A 7,514-nucleotide genomic window follows, 5' to 3' on the forward strand; every position below is an offset into this window, starting at 1 on the left:
TTCAGCATACTTATGAAATGTAGCGACTTTGATTTTAAAATGATGGCATATTAGCAGATATTACCGAAGCCCGGATTTGGGAATCCAATCCAAAATCGAATCATTTCCAAACTATTTGTTTGTTGTACTTAACATTGCAAAGAAAAGGAAAGCCTCATTGGATGAATTCATTCAATTTGGGGTAGAATTTCCATCCAGTGAATATATATAGCTCCAACTAATTAAATCTGATTTTATTGTGTGGCTGTACTTTGAGTTTGGGCTACATATATTTATTGGATGCAAAATCCTGCCAGAAATTGAATTGAGTTCATCCACTGAGTCATTTTTGTGATTGAGTGCAGCATTTTTTTTTAACAGTTGTAAGCTGACAGAGTGTTAATGACAGACTTCTTCATAATATTTAACATTTATTCATATGAAAACGTTGCACTGACTGTGTAAACATAACAGTAAAAATATTCCAAAATCACCATTACAAAATAAATAAATAAATACAATTTTAAATAAGTTCAGTGTTGTTAGATTACATCAAAATCAATGACATAATTCTAAAGTATGAAGAAATTAATGATTCTTATTCAATGTCTTGACAGTATAAGTGTTATAATCGCAAAGGTCCGAGTTCTTATTATTATTATTATTATTATTATTCTTAAACTTATTCTTATTATTAATAGCTTATCTTTAGCCATTCTTCTGTTTTGTTGCTTTTTTAAGTCAGATTTTTGGATCTTTTTGTATTTTCGGATCTTTTCCCGTTCACTATTATCTGTTGCGTTATTCTCAGGATATCCTTTCAAAAAAGGGGCTTTAAAGCACAAGTTAATTTTCTTATATCCACAGTTGTATTCAAACTTTGGTCCACATGCAGCGACCACTCACACTAACAGCTTTGATCATAAAGGGCCTGAATGAGTGACTTAAAGCCCTGGTCACACGGCACTAACGACGGACAACGAAGCCCAAATGAAACAACAAATCTATCTTTTGTTGACTTTCAGAGGCTCGTTTGGGCCCTTTAACACATAGTACGAATGTGGTCGAATTGCGCATGAATTGCACATAAAGCAGCAATCGTATGCAATACATGTAAAATCAGAGCTGCCTCCAATGCCTCGTACACCTGTTGCTACAGGTGAAAGACAGAGTGTGCCCTGTGAAAGCCCACTGAACCTTCTCGCGGTAGGTGTCGGCCAAATTCCAAGGTGACGCACATGAATATCCAACACCGCTCGCTCAGCACTTAGAAATGTGTGGCATTTGCACTATTACACAAAACAGTCAGCAGACAATCACTTTCGAGCTGGATGTGAAATTTTGTCTAAGTGCCCCCATGACTTTGAAGTTGCTGAGTACAGATGTGGCGTGCCAGAGTGTTGGCTCCCCCTGCAAGACGTGTGCGTGTGTTTCGCGAGCTCACCACCAACACTGGTGTGCGTGTGGTTCGTGACACCCCCCCCACAGATGAGCGCCTCTTATCTGATCTGGTCTGAGTGATGAATGGACAGGGGGCGTGGCTGAATTTTTAAATTGTTGAAACATTTGAACAAATGTCACTGGAAACCTAAATTTGTCCATATTTTGTTTTGCTTTTGTTCTTGATGGTATCTTATTGTTTGCTTAGTTTTTGTAAAGTTAGCACTTCATTTGACTTTTGTTTGACTTCGTTCAACCTCCTGAGTCTGACGTATTGAACGAAGGTTAACAAACGCAACGATATCTGAATGAATCTATATAAAGCTTTGACGAGCTGAATGAAACATCCTTGTATCAGCAATGATCATTCATTTTTGAGACAAAAGCAAACGTTTTCATACAGAAGCTATAGGGTTAAGAATGTTTTATCAACTACTTTAACTATTTACACATGCGTGTCTTCAGGAGTAACCTTCGTCTGACAGGGATGGTTCCCTATGGCTGATGCCATGGGCTCATCAAAGGTACGCATCAGGTCAAGTACTATCACAGATGAAAGTGTACAACAAGGTACAGACATACCGCGAGAACTCAAGGTGAAGCAAACAAAACTTGTGACAGACAAACAAAATCTCTCACCTGCAAGTGCTGTGGAAATGAGGACAAGGCTGGCTGCGCTCGGTTTTATACCTGCTTTCGTTCACGTCATCGTGAATGTTTCTTTATGATGTTGTTTAAAGCATCAAGGCCAACGTCGCTTCATTTTTCTTTTGTTAGTTTCATTTTTTTTTATTCCTTTTGATCAATCCTTCATTGAAATCTTGCAGATGCTGTCAAGAAGTTCATTTTGCTTGATTCGTAGGCTTTCAGTGATGGAAAAGTGCAAGATCTTCGTCCACCTTCTCTGATTTCATCTTCTATGATTATTGACTTTTTGACTTTTCATCTTTCATTCAGCTATCACCATTGCCGTATAACCTAGGCATAATATGGCCATCGGATATTGCAAGAAGTTTGCATCCAACTGTCCAACCGTCTGTCCGTCCATCTGTCTATGCTCAGCATACATCCAGTCCTATTACTGCCAGAATCTTCACATTCACAGGGAACATTCTTGGGACACAAAACTTGGACAAGTTCAAAGATGGCAAACTTTGACCTATTTTAAGAGGTTAAAAAGTCACATTCTGTTTCATTCTGTTCATTATAACCTCTTTTTCATATATTATGTCAAAGCTAGCGAGAAATAAACACTTCTAAAACTGAAAGGTCTGTTTTTGTAACCTGATAACACCTCTGGAATGATTTTAAAGATATTTTGCGGACATCAGTTTGCACGCTAACTTCTGATAACTCAAAGCTATCTTAAAGCTAACTTCCGCTCTTGTCAAAAGCTCATGTATGCGCACGTCTACCTGCAGACTGCCGTTAAAATGCAAATATTGTTTATGATTGATTGATTGATTGATAGAGGGGCTTAACTGAACTTGTACAAACTGAATGTAAGACAATAATAATTTATGTAAATAACAATAAATACTGTGTGTATATATAGATATATATATATATATATATATATATACGAGGTCTGTCCCATAAAGTATCGTACCTTTTTATTTTTTTTCAAAAACTATATGGATTTCATTCATATGTTTTTACGTCAGACATGCTTCAAACCCTCGTGCGCATGCGTGAGTTTTTCCACGCCTGTCAGTGACGTCATTCGCCTGTGAGCACGCCTTGTGGAAGGAGTGGTCCCGCCCCCTCGTCGGATTTTCATTGTCTGGAAATGGCGGAATGAAAAGGACTTTTTTTTCCATCAGAATTTTTTCAGAAGCTGTTAGAGACTGGCACCTGGAAACCATTCTAACAGGTGAATGACATCACTGACAGGCGTGGAAAAACTCACGCATGCGCACGAGGGTTCAAGCATGTCTGACGTAAAAACATATGAATGAAATCCATATAGTTTTTTGAAAAAATAAAAAGGTACGATACTTTATGGACAGACCTCGTATATATATATATATATATATATATATATATATATAATATGATATATATTATATATATATATATATATATATATATATATATATATATATATATATATAATATATTATATATATATATATATGGCTACTTTTGTCTTTCTGTCTGTCCGGAATATTCTGAACCACCATGACATGGGCTACAACCTGGTACTATTTTCAAACAAAAAAAATTTAATATTAAGACAACAATATTAACAATAATCTGATACATACAGTTGAACCATATGTACCTCAGTGGCAGCTGTACTCCAGCACAAATCTCTCAGCTTTAATAGCTGGATGCTGGCCCTATGCATATATGCAGGAGCTCAGTATCCTGCCTACTGCTATAAACAGAGCCCAGACTCCTGGGCTATCTGCTGCTGGCTGCTGGCTAGCACACATAGTGTGGGTTTGCATGCCAGCTTGGTTGTACAACCAAGCAGATTCAAATATCCCCTTGACATGAAATGCATCCTTTCTCTGCACATGCTGCACATGGGTGCTACAAACCTGTTTGACTCCCTTGAAAAGATTTGAACAACTCTAAACACTTTAGTGTTTTCAAACCTGTTTATAGCAAAAACAAATGTGAGTATTCTGTCATTTACTGACTAATCATATACTGAACATTTGGTTGTAAGAATATAAATACACAATTCAATACAAAGTAACTTTCTTCCATGTTCTTTGTTATCCCATACTCCCCTCTACCAATATTACACCCATGATATTGACACCATGTGTCAATGAGTAGATATGCCATCCTAATTAAAAAATAGTCCTTAATCTGGTTTAATCATTATGGCAATATGCAACCCTCAAACTGAGATTTTTTGTACCTAATGGCCAATACTGCGTTATGTTTATCAACTTCAAAATAAATACAGGGTAACTCTTCATATGCTGTCCCCAGAACAAGGATTTAGACGTACAGATAAGGTGCCAGCTCAGAGATGTAGATGGGTTCTCACCATGCCAGGCATTGGTGGCTGAGAAGGTGTGTGTGTGTGTGTGTGGGGGGGGGGGGGGGGGGGGGTGTCAGTCCACATGAATTTTGATAAAACTTACACACAATCACTATGATATAATACTTATCAGAATACAGCCTATTCCTTCTTGGAATGAAGGTTTTCACTCTTAGCAAAGAGCTTTCAACCACAGGCTGTAAATTAAACTTTAAAAGTTTACTGGATAAAATATCAAGCTTTGTCTTTTCTTGCAATGTGTACATGTATTTCTAAACATTTGCACATTTTCTAAAAATAAAGGTGTAGAGTGGTACATGATGTGTATCACTTGCCTAGCGTTGATCATAATGTATCAGGCAAACACATGTTTTCTGTATCACAATGGCACTCTGCAGATCATTTGAAAAAGTGAATGTTCTAACTGCTGATGGGGCAGCACCCTTTCAATCAGCCAGTAAGCGGGCATAGAGCCTGTGTTCTCCAATGGCGCGTTGTATATAGGCTGCTCATTATGATGTAAATATCATAAATTAAATTTTGTTATTTATCACTCTTCACAACCTGCTGTCCTATTATAATAGTGCACTAGCTTTGGGGTTGATCTAATAGTTTGGTATGTTGATGTTTCATGGGCTCAAACTGTTTTTAGTGGTCAACCTCTTTTTTTACAATTGAAAGATTGTTTTTTCTCTAAATATACCAATGAATGCATAACTTTAAGAAATATGCAAGGCAACATTTACACCATTTAAAGATGGAATGCCTCAAAGTGTGCAAAAAGAAACCACTACTTTTGCTGATAATGTGGCTGGCCTGAATATGGCAGAACCTGCGATCTTCCACAGTTAGTTACTCAGATGCTCCAGAGTTGGTAACCCCAGTCAGCTGTATATCCACTTTCCTGACAGAAGGACGAGGAACATTGTCTACCAAGAGGCTCTTCACAACTATTGGTCAGTAAAAGCTACATTTAAATATATATTCAACATCTCAATCCAAAATTAAAATTTTATTTTGTACATTCTTATAAATAAGATTTGCATGTATCAACAATTATAAATGTCATTCATGCTTTCAATCAGCTCCAGACTTGATTATTGTAATGCACTTTATTCGGGCATTAATCAGTCGTCTCTTGCACATCTCCAATTGGTGCAGAATGCTGCTGCTCTTCTTTTAAACAAACACTTTTAGACGTCAGCAATGGATCCACCCTCTGTGGGTTGAAACGGTGTCAAACACACTCATTTTGTCCCTATTCCCAGGATTTAGCATTTCCCTTAATGCCAACTTTTTTGATAGAGTTTGCTTTGTTTATATTTCACTCATCGTGAACACATGCTGAGTTTTCATAGTGAAGCAGAATGCAGAATTTACACATGGAAATTTGAACAATTATCTGGATTTTTTGAACAACTGAACAATTATCAGGCATCAGAAATTTAAGTGAAAACAATGTTACATGAGGTCCACTGGTAGCAGTCATGCGTCTATATGGTTTACTTTTCTTTTTCTTTCTTTTCTTTTTTACTGTTAATATTTGTGTCAGATATCCTTTTCCACAAATTGCTGAAAATAAATAAAATAGCCTTTACTGTCATTGTATAACATTACACAAGGGAACTGGTGAACATCTGCCATATTACACAAAAATGAAATATAAGAGGATGTAGGCAGTTGTAGTCGAGTTCCAAAAATGTCAAATCAGGTTTATTCAAGCTTTAAATTTGCATCGTGTAATGATTGACACATTCTTACATTTTATAACTAAAGATGCCTTGACACTTGCACGCATTTTGGCTCCGCACTCCCGCGCACTTCATCGTGACAATGCCACCCGCTGTGTTCCAGCTCGATGCCATGCTTTGTTCCGCTGGAGCAGCGCTTTGTGCCACTGGACGCTGCATAAAATAAAATAATTATTTTGTAGTGGATTAATCATTTCTCTCAGAGTTTGGCTGTTGAAACACCTCGAATGGTTCAGGAATCACAGAGGACTCTCTCGTACACTTCAGGAGGTGGAGAACATATTAGGAAGTTTACAAATTTAAGTTTATAACTGAGTCATATTTTGTCAGTATTATAAATGTATTAGGGGTCTCTCTGGGCCCTTGGCAATCATGGGCCCCTAGAAATCTTCTCCTTAAAGTGCCCTGACACTCATTTTGGCTCCATACTCTCGCGCACTTCCTCATGACGATCCCACCCGTTGTGTTCCCAGCTGGATGCCGTGCTTTGTTCCGCTGGATGCAGCCCTTTGTGCGCTGGACGCTGCATATATAAAATAATTACTATGTAGTGGATTAATCATTTTAATCAGTTTGGCTGTTGAAAACACCTCATAATCGCTTCTGGAATCACAGAGGACCATTCCAGCTGCCGCTTTTTTTGTCTCTCTCTCATGTGCTTCATGAGGTGGACAACGTATGTGGAACAATCTAAAAGGTCATTATTTGTAATGTTTATATTGTAATAGCTTGGAAAAACAATTGCATGTTCATTCCTTCTTATGAGCAGCTGTAAAAGTATGTTTGTGAGGGATTTAACATCTCGTTATAATCAATCAGATGAGCTGGCACTCAGTGGCACTCAGTGTTTTTGTTGCACATTGTTCATGTGTTCACATAATTTATGCATGACAGAGATTTTTAACATTTCAAAATTTTCTTTATGCACTTGCATGAAGCTGCAGACAGTTTACAGTGGTTTACAAGTTTACGCTCCTGCATGGCAGATTGCATGCAAGTGCAGGAGAGTACATTAGAAATATTGCGAGGGACTGCTTTCTTCACCTGCGAAATATAGAGAAGATTTGTCCCATCCTGTCTATGGATGATGCTGAGGACCATGATTTATGCGTTTGTCTCTTCTAGATTGGACTACCGCTATTTTCTGGTTTACCGCAGTCCTGCATTAGAGGTCTCCAATTGTTACAAAACGCTGCAGCCAGACTTTTGACACGAAGCAGAAAGTTTGATCACATTACACCCATTTTGGTGTCTCTTCACTGGCTTCCTGTCCCTGTGAGATCAGATTTTAAGGTTCTGCTACTAGTCTGAATGGGACTGGCACCATCCCTACATAGCTGACC

The sequence above is a fragment of the Thalassophryne amazonica genome, chromosome 2, assembly GCF_902500255.1.
Source record: "Thalassophryne amazonica chromosome 2, fThaAma1.1, whole genome shotgun sequence".
Lineage (NCBI taxonomy): Eukaryota > Metazoa > Chordata > Actinopteri > Batrachoidiformes > Batrachoididae > Thalassophryne > Thalassophryne amazonica.